This window comes from Rattus norvegicus, chromosome 14 (genome assembly GCF_021556685.1).
Source record: "Rattus norvegicus strain SHRSP/BbbUtx chromosome 14, alternate assembly SHRSP_T2T, whole genome shotgun sequence".
In the NCBI taxonomy this organism is placed as follows: Eukaryota; Metazoa; Chordata; class Mammalia; order Rodentia; family Muridae; genus Rattus; species Rattus norvegicus.
In genome coordinates this window covers 89,317,690-89,330,383 of record NC_141547.1, presented here as the reverse complement: position 1 = coordinate 89,330,383, position 12,694 = coordinate 89,317,690, and the positions used below count along the sequence as shown (strand labels likewise).

Genomic DNA, 12,694 nt, shown 5'->3' with positions numbered 1-12,694 from the left:
GATATGCGCCGCCCCTTCCGGGAGCTTCAGTGCACCAGGGTTCCAAATGGCCTTTGGTGTTTTCCTCTGGCGTCCGAGATGTGTATTAAGAGTGCATTCTCTTCTGGTTTCCCAGGCGTGTCTGCCTCTCTGAAGGTTTAGCTCTCCCTCCCACGGGATTTGGTTGCAGAGAACTGTTTATCCGGTCTGTTTCCTTCAGGTTCCGGCGGTGTCTCAGGCAGAGGTCCTGCCACTCCTGGGCCCTCCCCCACGGGAGCCCAGAGGCCTTATACAGTTTCCTCTTGGGCCAGGGATGTGGGCAGGGGTGGGCAGTGTTGGTGGTCTCTTCCGCTCTGCAGCCTTAGGAGTGCCCACCTGACCAGGCGGTGAGGTCTCTTTCCCACGGGGTCTGGGAGCAGAGAGCTGCTGCGGGCTGGGATCCGAGGGTGTGGGGGAGTAGGGACTCTTTAAAAGTGTATTTAGTGCTTGAATTACCCTAGATGCCTAGAACAAAAGAAACTCAAGATGGATGATCAAAATGTGAATGCTTCACTCCTTCTCTAAAAGGGGAACAAGAATACCCTTGGCAGGGAAGAGAGAGGCAAAGATTAAAACAGAGACTGAAGGAACACCCATTCAGAGCCTGCCCCACATGTGGCCCATACATATACAGCCATCCAATTAGACAAGATGGATGAAGCAAAGAAGTGCAGACCGACAGGAGCCGGATGTAGATTGCTCCTGAGAGACGCAGCCAGAATACAGCAAACACAGAGGCGAATGCCAGCAGCAAACCACTGAACTGAGAATAGGACCCCCGTTGAAGGAATCAGAGAAAGAACTGGAAGAGCTTGAAGGGGCTCGAGACCCCATATGTACAACAATGTCAAGCAACCAGAGCTTCCAGGGACTAAGCCACTACCTAAAGACTATACATGGACTGACCCTGGACTCTGACCTCATAGGTAGCAATGAATATCCTAGTAAGAGCACCAGTGGAAGGGGAAGCCCTGGGTGCTGCTAAGACCCCAGTGAACTAGATTGTTGGGGGGAGGGCGGCAATGGGGGGAGGGTGGGGAGGGGAACACTCATAAAGAAGGGGAGGGGGGAGGGATATGTTTGCCCGGAAACAGGGAAAGGGAACAACACTCGAAATGTATATAAGAAATACTCAAGTTAATAAAAAAAAAAGTGTATTTAGTCCAGGAAGAGGTTTGACAGGTTAGAAATGTCTGAGATGTGATGTCGTAAGAAGAGCAACCTAGAGAAGATCAACTTAGGTTGTTATCCCAATGCAAGCAATTGTTAATTCTTATTGGCTTATAATAAAGGCTTGATTAAAATCCCCCACTCTGAAATGCAAGGTCGTGCATGGATTTACACTTTCTGTGCATATACAGATTTGCTTGCTGAAATGGTGAAGAGCATATGCTGCCCCTGCAGTTCCACCTCTAGGAGATCACACCTATCTCGCACACCTTCTTTGTCTGCAGCCACCTGAACGTATGCTAAAACAACAACCATGCAATTTAAAGTAATAATATATATTTTTTAAAAAAAACTTGGCATATTGTATAAATTAAAATTAAGAACATGATTATTTTAAAAATGATAATTTTGTTAAATATGGGCCATTGGGAGTTAACTCAGATAAAGGCATAACCATCACTATAATCAAGAGTTCAATCCGAGTTGAATAAAGTTGTAAGCAGATAGCATCTCTTAAGAACAAGCCCCTGCTGTTCTCTAATGGAAGGTAAGAGGTGGTAAGAGCATCTCTCTGTGTATGTACACCTGCCTGGCCTCAAGGCCAACAGAGTAGCATAATTGGGGATGACCTACTTTTTCTCATCAATCCTTATACCATTGAGGACTGCAATAACAGCCAAGGCTGACGATATCATGAAACATTTGTTCATCTCTGAATGGTGAGGTCAAAAGACACAGGGTGGAAAAAGATAGTAGACAGTAACCTAAAAATTGGTGAGTTTATCATTTTCTGCTGAACACCATAGAAGACGTATGTCTCCCTAAGCACCTCCTGCACCTTCTGAAACATTCTCCCTCAAGGAGTGAGCTGCCCAACCCAGTCAAATAATGCTATTGGTGGAGAGGAAAGAGGTGGTCTGAGGTTCTCTTTGTAGAGAGAAGTTTTTAAATGTGTCTATAGTCAGTAGAAATCATTGATGTGTTCTTTCCTCTCCATCTACTTCAAGCAGAGCTTTATAGCATTGGCAGAATTTTATGAAAGCCTTCTCATAAATGACTACATGTTATGTCTGCAGAACAATAACATTATCTCATTGTTTGTGTAATACTAATAAATGTAAATAACGCAGGCCTAATTTGTATGCTGATTCACACGAGGTTTATGCTACATCTCATCCTCTTAACTCATCTACTTTGTATGATTCACCATCTCCTCATTAGAAATGGTTTTCTCATCTATCCTGGCAGGAAGTGGGAGCTGACTCCTACTCTGGGGCTGGCTTTTAAAGACCCTGTGCCTTCTGACAAATTGCCCCAATGTTGTATCCAAAGGAGCTCTCTTTGACATTGGCTCTGAAATGTAAGTAATAAGGATATCATTATTTCTGGAGACTCATAACAATGGGAGGAAATTAATGTTGGCATCTGTCAAGTAGGGAGATTTAGTAATCTTAAATACTGACAGGCAGAAGGAAAAATGGTGCTGATACTGTTTGTTTTAAATTTTATTCTCAACTCACAGGTCTGTCGAAGAAGGAGAGCGTGAGAGAACACAAAGAATTTCCAAACAGCAATTCAATGCAGTAAACACATGGAGTCAAATGTGATTGGTGGTTTACTCACACGGATGTATCATACTTCACTTTCTCCTGGTAATTTGGGAAATGCCTTTAAAACACAAAATCATAATAAATCTATTTTGCAAATTCCTACTAAATTTAATTCTGAACCTAGAACACTGCATAGCTCTAGACAAGAAATGTTTCAGAATGCCCTGATTCCATTATGTTGATAGGTAGTATCTATGGCAAGAGAAAAGAGGGCAGTGACCAAGGTAATCAGGAACAAATGTCATAATGTTCAGAGACAATCTGAATGGGTACATCTGACACATGTCTAACTTGAACATAGTTTGAACAGTCCCTATTTGAGATTGACTAGTATTTGTTACACAAGTAGGTTACCTGTAGTTGGTTTGCAGTTCAAGTTAGATTATATTCTAGCTCCTTTTGAGAAACCATCAAGCCAAAATTGAAATGTAAGTGACCAATTTTAACCAAATATAAATGCATAAAAATCTGATTTTTCAAATATTTATTTTGAACATACTGAATTCAAATAAAAAACAACACCACAAAAATAACCACACACACACATACAAAACAAAAACTTCTTCAAAACAACAAAACCAAACCAAAGAATAGCTGTGCATTACATCTAGAGGCCAATTCTCTGGAAATTGTGAAATAATCAGTAGTTTTATGGATCAATGTTGTTAGTCAGTAGGTAATAATTTCATGTTTATCCATCAAGAGAAGTCTGATAGTGTTAGGGTCACAGTTTGTCTTTGAATATATGGTCCACAGTAATGATTGACTGTATCATATGACATAACCTCCAGTATACCTGTCTTGCCTTTCTATTGAGTAAAGAACACAAGATAGACCCATGCTTTGTGATTGAGAGAAAATACTGCAACTGTCTATGGATCACGTAAATCCTCCATGTCTGAAATCTCATAGTACTAATTACAATAAGAAACTAGGAGCCAACAGAAAGCTGGTGTCCAAAGCTGACTAAGGAGGGAAGGAGAAGAACAATCTTTAGCTTTTCTGTAACATTCCTTTCAGGAAAGAATTGGGTGACATGTTTACATCTATTCTTTCCTTGAAGTGTGGAAGTTCTTCTACAAACGATGTGGCACATATTTTACTTAGCCAATGCTTGAACAGTTTGGGCTATGATAAATGAGAAGTGTAGCCTCTCAGAATAGCTCTTCCTCAAAGTTGGAAAGGGAATCCTATTTGCTTCTGTCTGATGCCAGCATCCTATTACCTCTCAGTACAAACCATGGACCACTCAAGAAGAGGAGTGCACAGTCTTTCCCATGTAACCTTCTACCTGCAGGTGTAGTAACACCCTGTTCCAGGAACTATAAGCTATGAAGCAGAAAATCTTAACATGGTTCCTCAGTGAAGAATCTGAAGTATATACAGAGCTAGATATTTAGACAAGGTCACAAAACTATCATCAGAGCTCAGCCCCTAACTGCAGATGATGGGCTCAGAGTCTCATATGTAAGTCTCTGAGCTTAGTGGTCAAGAATGTTGGTAAGGGGTTGTCTTGCATAATTTCAATGTCTTTAAATTCTCCAGTTTTCCCCTCTGGTGTAAAGAGGAATTTCTTAAGACAGAAACTAAGCACCTGGATATAAAACATTACTTTGATTTTTGTATATCAATCACTTCCCTGTGTGCCAGCCTGCTCCAGGTTGGATGGGCCTTGGCAGAGGTCTAAGGGTATAAGGCCCTGGGACATGTCAAGGAAAGACTGTGGAATAGTGGTTCCTCCACAGAATCAGGAAGTTGGACTACTACCAAGCTGTTCAGTGACTGATGGGGAAGTTCCCAAGGTCATATGATTCTTCCCTTTGTACTCTGCCATGCTGTGTGTTCTCTACATGATGATATCAGCACAGCACTCCCTTAGCACAAGCCAAGAAAATAAGTGGTGCACTTGGAAAATTTGCTATTCTTCATTGACTAGTCTACTGGTTATGTTGTTGTTGTTGTCGTTGTCTTCTGGGAAGTAGAAACACCAGTTGAGGAATTGCCTCCATTGAATTGTTCTATGAGCCTAGCCATGGTGAGTTTTCTCCATTTCTAACTGATATAGGAAAGTGCAGCCCTGTTGGTAATACCATTCCGAAGTAGGTGAGCCTTGGCTGCAGAAGAAAGGTAGGAATGAACATGAATGTGGGAGCAAGCTAGTCAGTGGTGTGCCTATGTGCTTTCTGCTTTCAACTCTTGTCTTGAGTAACTTCTTTGCTTCCATAGAATCTGAATTAAACCCTTTCCATGCCAAGCTACTTTTGGACATGTATTATTTTTTAAAAAGACAAATGGAAGGAACATTCTGACCTGTTTTCTCAATCTCTCCCATAGCTTCTGTTGCCATCTTTGGTGATGCTTGGGTTCAATTAAGTCTGCTATCATATAAAAGGTTTCATCAAGTCCCAGTGCTTTCTGTCTTCTCCATGACATCTGCTTCCTGATCATCCTTTCACTTGTACACCTAATCCCATGAAATCTCATTGGGTCTCTACCACATATACTCTTAAATTAAGTCCAATTAAAATATAATTATTCCACTCAGCTTGTTCTGCTTTAGAATTTTCCACCATTATTATATGCTATCAGCAATCACAGTGACTATACTTTCCACAAGGTCATTTGAATTACATACATTTTCTTCTCAGAAGACAGTGGGTTGTATCCAGGTAAGTCTATTATAGTTTGAAGGCATCATGTCAAAATGAACTGAATGCAGTTAATACATTACACACCATAGGATAAAGATAAATACTCTGTACAGATCACAGATTAATTTCCTTATCACCATGTCTCTCACTTGTAGCTGTGGTTGTCTGCTCCTGCCCTGCAGTAGAGAAGAGAATGCTACCCTGTATCACTAGCCCGGAAATCACTTTTGCACAACTTCAAAGTTGAAAATTAGATGGATCAATCCATCACCATGGTTGGGTACCATTTGATCTTCAAAATGTTTTATAAATAAATGTCATCTTATCCGTTAAATAATCACAATTTTAAAAAGTATTAGAAATAAAAATAGACATTGAAATGCATTTGTGTCTTAATAAATGTGGACAGTATATGGAAGCAGAAAGATGATTCTTTACTTTTTTTTTTTTTTGATTCTTTTTTTCGGAGCTGGGGACCGAACCCAGGGCCTTGCGCTTCCTAGGTAAGCGCTCTACCACTGAGCTAAATCCCCAGCCCCGATTCTTTACTTTTCACAGATGACTTTTCCGGTGCCAGCTTTAGAGCTGGCAGCATAGATGCATTTGTTTATTTATAAATAATTACATTCAAAATGCTTGCATAGTTCAAATTTTGCTGGCTATTACATTTTTTCTTCCAACTGATTTCTCCCACCTCTTTTATCCAAGAAATCATTGCTTCTGGTATCCTATGTGTTGGTCCCCACAGCAGGACTGTCTTCAGTAAGTCCTCAAAGCCTCCAAGGAAGGAGAGCAGTGACAGTGGTCTCTGAGATCTCTAACCATTGCTCCCATCCCTTCACAAATAGCTAAGATGCAAGCCTTGAGGTACATGAAATATTTATGATTATATTCAGTATCTCATCCTGATTCTATACACGTGGTCAACAGAAGATTTATATGATGTATTAAATTTGTCAATTTCAGAAGTATGTGTTTTATATATACTATAGAGAAGTAAAAACAATGTATTCTATACTTAGATCTTATACTTAGTAGGGCTGAAACGAAAAAGAATAGAAATGACATAGAAAAGTGAGAAATATACACCCTTCATAGACCATCACACTCATTCTCCAATTTCCTATACTTGTATGCTATATGTACCTCTATAATCATGTAGAAAGTACATGAATCAATATCTGAAATGTGATTACAAGGATGATTAATATACACTCATTATAAGATCCCAGAGATATTTGATAGTTGGGTGTAGTGTCTGAAGTAACCTAATTTAAGTAAGCCATTTCCTCCTATCTCTTTGGAAGACACAAGTTAACTGGAATTTTTACAGCTACCGACAGGAAAAGTCTGATAACATGACGAGATCATTGGCTTGAAGCCAGTAGGGAATAGAGGAGCAATCAGGCCTGGCATCTCATTCTCTGGAGAACAGAGTAGCTGAGCCAGGCTCACAATGAAATGGCTTCTGGACTGCTCATTCTCCAAGGCTCTGTGTTGATCCTGAGCTTCTGGTATGTGCCAAAGGTCCTACACGGGCTGCAGAGACACAGTATTATGAAGAGGTTTCATATATCTCTTCTGCCAGCAGAACATAAGCCTCTGGTTTATTTTTATTTATCTTTTTTTGGAGGGATGGCATGGCATAAAGAGATGAAAATCAACCTAAAAGCGGAATTATCTTTCTCAGAAATGCCAAGAAACAAATATTAAAGGCCCTGACCCTCCAGGAGCAACAATAGAAAACTAATATTGCCTATAATTGTATTTTAGATCCATGAAAATTAGATGACAGAATACAACAAAGATACAGTGTTTAAAGTTCAGGCTACCAGAACCAGGCAACACTTCCTGTACTCTGGTTACTGGACCTGAAGCCACTTTCCACTCAGGCTTTATGGTGAACTTATGACAGCTATTTCTGTGTCCCCCACAATAACAGACGTTCTTGCTGTGAAGTAACACAGCTCACTACAGTATGGGGATTGATGTACTACAGAGCAGGGATTGATACGCACAGGGATTAATCCACTGTGGTACAGGGATTGATAAATAAAATAGTTAGAGCTGTGGTTATGGTGTCCAAAGGAATTCAAAAGTCCTGCAAATGGAAAACTCGAAAACTTAGCATCATAAGTCCAGGACAATATTTTTTACTGCAAAATAAGTTTATTTTAATTCATCACCAGCACATAGAATGTAAGTAGAAGTTATAAACTATTATTGAATGTAGGAAGAAAATATGAAGTATTAAATAAGTACTCTAAAAAGATACATAGAAATCCCGTGCAATAACATTGTGAACCAGAATACAGAGAATTAAAGCCAAAAGAATAAGTGTATTATATAAACAAAGATCAGATAGTCTTCATATTATACAAATACCAAGTTTTCCCCCAAAGCAGCCAAAGAAATGAAGTTGCAATTATCATTCAGTGAAAGCTCTTGTTTGTTTTATGGTACTAAAGATGGAGTTGATGGCCTCCAGCTAAGCATAAACTCTACCACTGTGTAGCAGGCCCAGCCCCAGTGCAGAAATTTCTAATTTTAAAATCGTTTGAAAATCTGAAAATTTTATAGAAATAAAAGGTTAAAAATCATTAGCACATTAATATTCATAGATAACTAGAATATGATGAAGAACAAGAGGAATGGAAGAGCTAAGCTGGGGGCAGGGGCTTGGAAATCCAGGCAAAAATTACACAGCAAGTCCACAGATATTATGTTTGTATGGAGACCGACAAACCGATCAATAGTAAGTACAGTTCAGAGCCAGCCCCACGTACATGTGGTTACGGAATTACTGGCATTTGTAAATATTAACCATCATTGGGAATGAATGGTGTCTTAGCTTCTTTTCCTTCATTGTGATAAATATTCTGACAAAAGACACTCAAGAATGGAGTGTGTCTTGGCTTACAGTGTGAAGGCACAGTCCATCGCAGTGGTGAACTCAAGCAGGCAGGAACTTGAAGCGGCTGATCACATCACCTCCACCATCAGGAGCAAACAGGAGACATCAGAACCACCACCGGGATTTAGACACGAGACATCACATCCACCATCAGGACCAGACAGCACTCATCATATTTAGTATCAGGACAAGACAGCAGACATCATATTAACCATCGGGAGCAGAAAGCGGTGCCTGATGCTGTGCAGGTGCTTGTTGCCTACCATGTTATACAGTCCAGGATCCCACCCAAAGCAATGCTACCTACAGCATGTAGATATCCCCATTTCAGTTAACAAAATCAAGATAATCCCTCATATTCAGACACAGAGGTCAGTCTGCCAGGTGATTACAGATTCTGTGAAGGTGACAGTCAATACCCTTTACATAGGTTTCTGGTATCAGGAAAGAGACATAGCAGTTTCAGTAAAAGTAACAGAAGCAACTAAGTAGATGAGCTTCCGATCAGTGAGTGCTTCACCAGCCAAACGTGATGGTATGGAGGTGAGAACCAAACTTTCCCCTTTGACTGTATTTATCTGGACTGCCACTGGAAGGTGCCACACACGTTTAGAAGTTTTTTTTTCTTTACTTCAGTTAACATGACCTGGGAAATTCCTAGAGGCTTGCTTCTTAGTTTATACCAGAGACAATTTGGTAAGATTAACCTCACAGATGGTCCTTTTAGTATATTGTGTTGGAAAATCAAACATCCACATGCTAACCCAATCTATGTTTTACACCCTTTAAGATTTTAAGAAACTCTCATCCTCAATTTTCTCATGTCTTTAACTCCAAAACTCATGCCACTGGATCTAGCCTACTGTGAAAAATTCTTAGAAACTCACCTTAAAGTGTATCTATAAAATTAATATCTTTGCTACAGTTCATCATCAGAAGAAGCTTCTAATTCTAGATCTGCTACAGTACTCAGTGTCTCTGTTCTGTTCAATTCTAGAAAATGCCGTGAGGAGAAATATATTGTACCTTTTGACACACTACTATGCATTAATTAAAATTATAAAACCTTCACATTAACCAATGTGGCTTACCCACATGCATAATAATCTTTATTTAAATAGTTACCATTTAGCTCAAACATAGAAATATTACCTGGATACAGAATGTATTCTACAAAGAATCTACAGCTCTGTAGTTCAGAAGAACGTGGAATCTATCTGGTCTCTATTACTGAAGAGGACCAATGACTTCAAATGAGTTAGATGAACTGACTAAGGATTGCTATAAGGGGAAAGTAAGATGAGTATGTGTGTTACTGTGGAATACATATACAAGGCTGTATTAGATTTATAGCTAAATGAATGAATTCCAACTCTTCAGTATCCTTTCTGAATGTCAGCCCTGGGCTACTACAGGACTATTTAGACTGCTAGATGATTCCATCTAAATGCAGTTGCTATATTTCTAATTCAGGAACTGAAACTGAACTTAAATATACCCTCCCAGCTAATATTCTACTGCCCAAGTTCTTCTTTTGTCTTTTCTTTTATTCACCATTTTTCTCTTTTCTTTTTGAGAGACAGCTGTGTGGTTCTGGCTGGTTTCAAGTCACAACCTTCTAGCTTCAGCCTGCTGAGTGGGCCACTATACCTGGAAAGAATATTATATTCCATTAATGACAAATGCCTTAAATTGCCCCATTACCCATAATGTAAACTACTTCATCAGTCATTCCTTATCTGAAAAAGATACAATAAACTAGAGTAGTGGATACCAGAATCTATAAGTAGTATAAGCAGTAATTCACGAACACATGTACAGAAATGTATAGTATACCTCTCTGCCCTGTACAAACCTAAGTGTAAATATTAGTTTGTCAGTTACACATACTAAGCAAACAGTAGCTTTGTTTAATATACTGTGATGAAAGTTAAAATTATATACTTTCTTTTGAGAGTCATGACAAGCATTTCATTTTGTCTTTTTATCTTTCTTTTTACCAGCATGAAAAGCACTGTGTCTCCTTGTGACAATTTTATTCATACTTAGTTTTGGTAGGTATTTCCCCTTCAATTCCCTTCTTTGTAGCCTTCTTCTTCTGGTAGCCTACTTTTTTCCCGCATTCATGTCATATCTTATTTGTTATTCCTTTTAGCCATTCATTACTGCTTCCTCTGTCCTACAGACCTCTTTCTAACTTCACAATTTTCATCCACACCCACTACCACATATATGCATTAATCAAATTAACACATAGAATATGCATAAAAGAGAGGATATGCAATATCTGCCACTCTGAGTCTGTGTCACCTGGATTAATGTAATATTTCTTTTCATTGGCAGATTGGTGGGCAGAAAGAGATCCCATGGATAAAGGAAGACATTGTTTGATTCTGCAACTCTATGCCCCAAGGGAAGCCTGAAAACTGATTTTCAGATACAGGAATAGATGTGATCAAAGAAAGTAGGGAGAAGTGCTCTGTCCTCCTAGATAGAAAGACTACTATCTTGAAAGACTGCAATTCCAATACTAACACTTAACCTCTGGACATGACACATGTACAGGAAAGTAGTGATAACCCTTGAATGACAAAGAACGATGACAAGGGGAGCATAAAGCTGAAGAGCGCTACAGGTGTAACGCAGTATCAACCACTATACATTGTTCTTCAGTCTGTTCTGTGTCCGTACCCTTTACTCTATTACAATTTTTTGAAAACAACTTTTTTTTATATTTGTAAACGATGTCACACAGACTATAGTGTTTTTTTCTGAAATAATTCTGGTTTTTTTCATCTTTATTAATTTGAGTATTTCTTATTTACATTTCAATTGTTATTCCTGATCCAACATCCCCCTAACCTCTCAGACTATAGTGTTTAAAGGCTAGATTTACTCAGACCAGAAAAAAAATGGTGGACTAACTGCTTTTATGTGTCAACTTGACACGAGCTGAAGTTATCACAGAAAGGAGGCTCAGTTGAGAAAATGCCTCCATGATACCCAGCTGTAAGCCTTTTATTCAACTAGTGATCAATGAAGGGTAGGAACCAGCCCATTGTGGGTGATACTGTGCCTGGACTGGTAATCTTGGGTTCTATAAGAAAGCAAGCTGAGCAAGCCAGGGGAAGCAAGCCAGTAAGTAACATCCCCCCATGGCCTCTGCATCAGCTCCTGCTTCCTGATCTGTGTGAGTTTCAGTCCTGACTCCCTTTGGTGATGAACAGCAATGTGTAAACTGAATAAACCCTTTTCTCCCCAACTTACTTCTTGGTCATGATGTTTGTGCAGAAATAGAAACCTTGAGTAAGAAAGAAGGTGAGAAGAGTGGTCGTGAAAATGCTACCTATAACCACAGAACAGATCTTGGGAGCTAAAAGTAGCACTTTGCTTGGTAAAAGGACAGTGTCTATCCTTGCTGAACGAATCCACAGTCTATGTTCCATTTGCTGCCTTACATATCTATGCATGCATTTGGGTACATGCATGTGGTCATGTGATTGAAAACTATCAAAGCATATCTCCACTGGAAATAAAAGAGGCTGTAGTTTGTGTGCTGTGTGGAATACTAAAGCAGCAGGAATTTATCCATTGACATACACCAAACCAAAAGGATTTGAAGGAAAGAACAACGCAGAGATGCTTTTAGTTTAGAACCCACTCACATGAAATTCAAAACCAGGGAGACACATTGCTGATGGTAGAAACCCTTTGGCTGGTAGGCGTGAATTTCTTTGTGCAACAGAAAACCTTCTTTGGCATGAGCAGTGTTATGATTTTTTTGTGGCATAGTAAGGTGTGGGTTTCATGATTCAGCATTATATGGACCCCCATCAGTGTTTGGATGTCTGACTCATGTGCATACATAATGTGTGTATTAATGACACAAAAATGTTATTGTGACAAATACAGCTGCACCCCTCAAAGAGAACGTTTTGCTGTTGTTTTGTTTGGGGAGGCTGTTTGTTAGTTTGTTGTTGTTGGGTTTCGCAGTTGGGTTTTTTTTTTTGTTGGTCTATAACACTGACAAGGTTTGTTCTAAAAATTAGAATTACTCTGACTACACATAAGACTTGCATGACTCAATGACAACAAGTAAACTTTAATATGCTCTGCACTCTCCAGAGTGTTCCTAAAACGGGGTATTTTAACATCATTTTAGTATCTTAATCACCTCATATTTAATGAAGAAATTCAGAGGTACAAAATTCAGTCAAAATAACATTTTAAATGCAGATAAATGAGACCCATCTGTGAAGAAAGATGGAAAGAATGAAGATATATGAAAGCTTCTCCAAGATTTCATACACTATTACTAACTATAAAGCCTA

At 39.2% G+C, this 12,694-nt stretch overlaps 1 long non-coding RNA gene across 1 annotated transcript in view; it reads right to left on the bottom strand.

The window, feature by feature from the left end:
* Nucleotides 1-8,369: 8,369 nt before the first annotated feature.
* Nucleotides 8,370-12,694, bottom strand: part of LOC108352797 (uncharacterized) — a 47,316-nt gene continuing 42,991 nt past the window's right edge. The window contains exons 2-3 of the long non-coding RNA XR_015637132.1: nucleotides 9,918-10,013; nucleotides 8,370-8,529 (exon numbers count right to left, since the gene is read on the bottom strand). This is a non-coding gene — a long non-coding RNA (uncharacterized LOC108352797). The remainder of the gene's footprint in view (nucleotides 8,530-9,917; nucleotides 10,014-12,694) is intronic.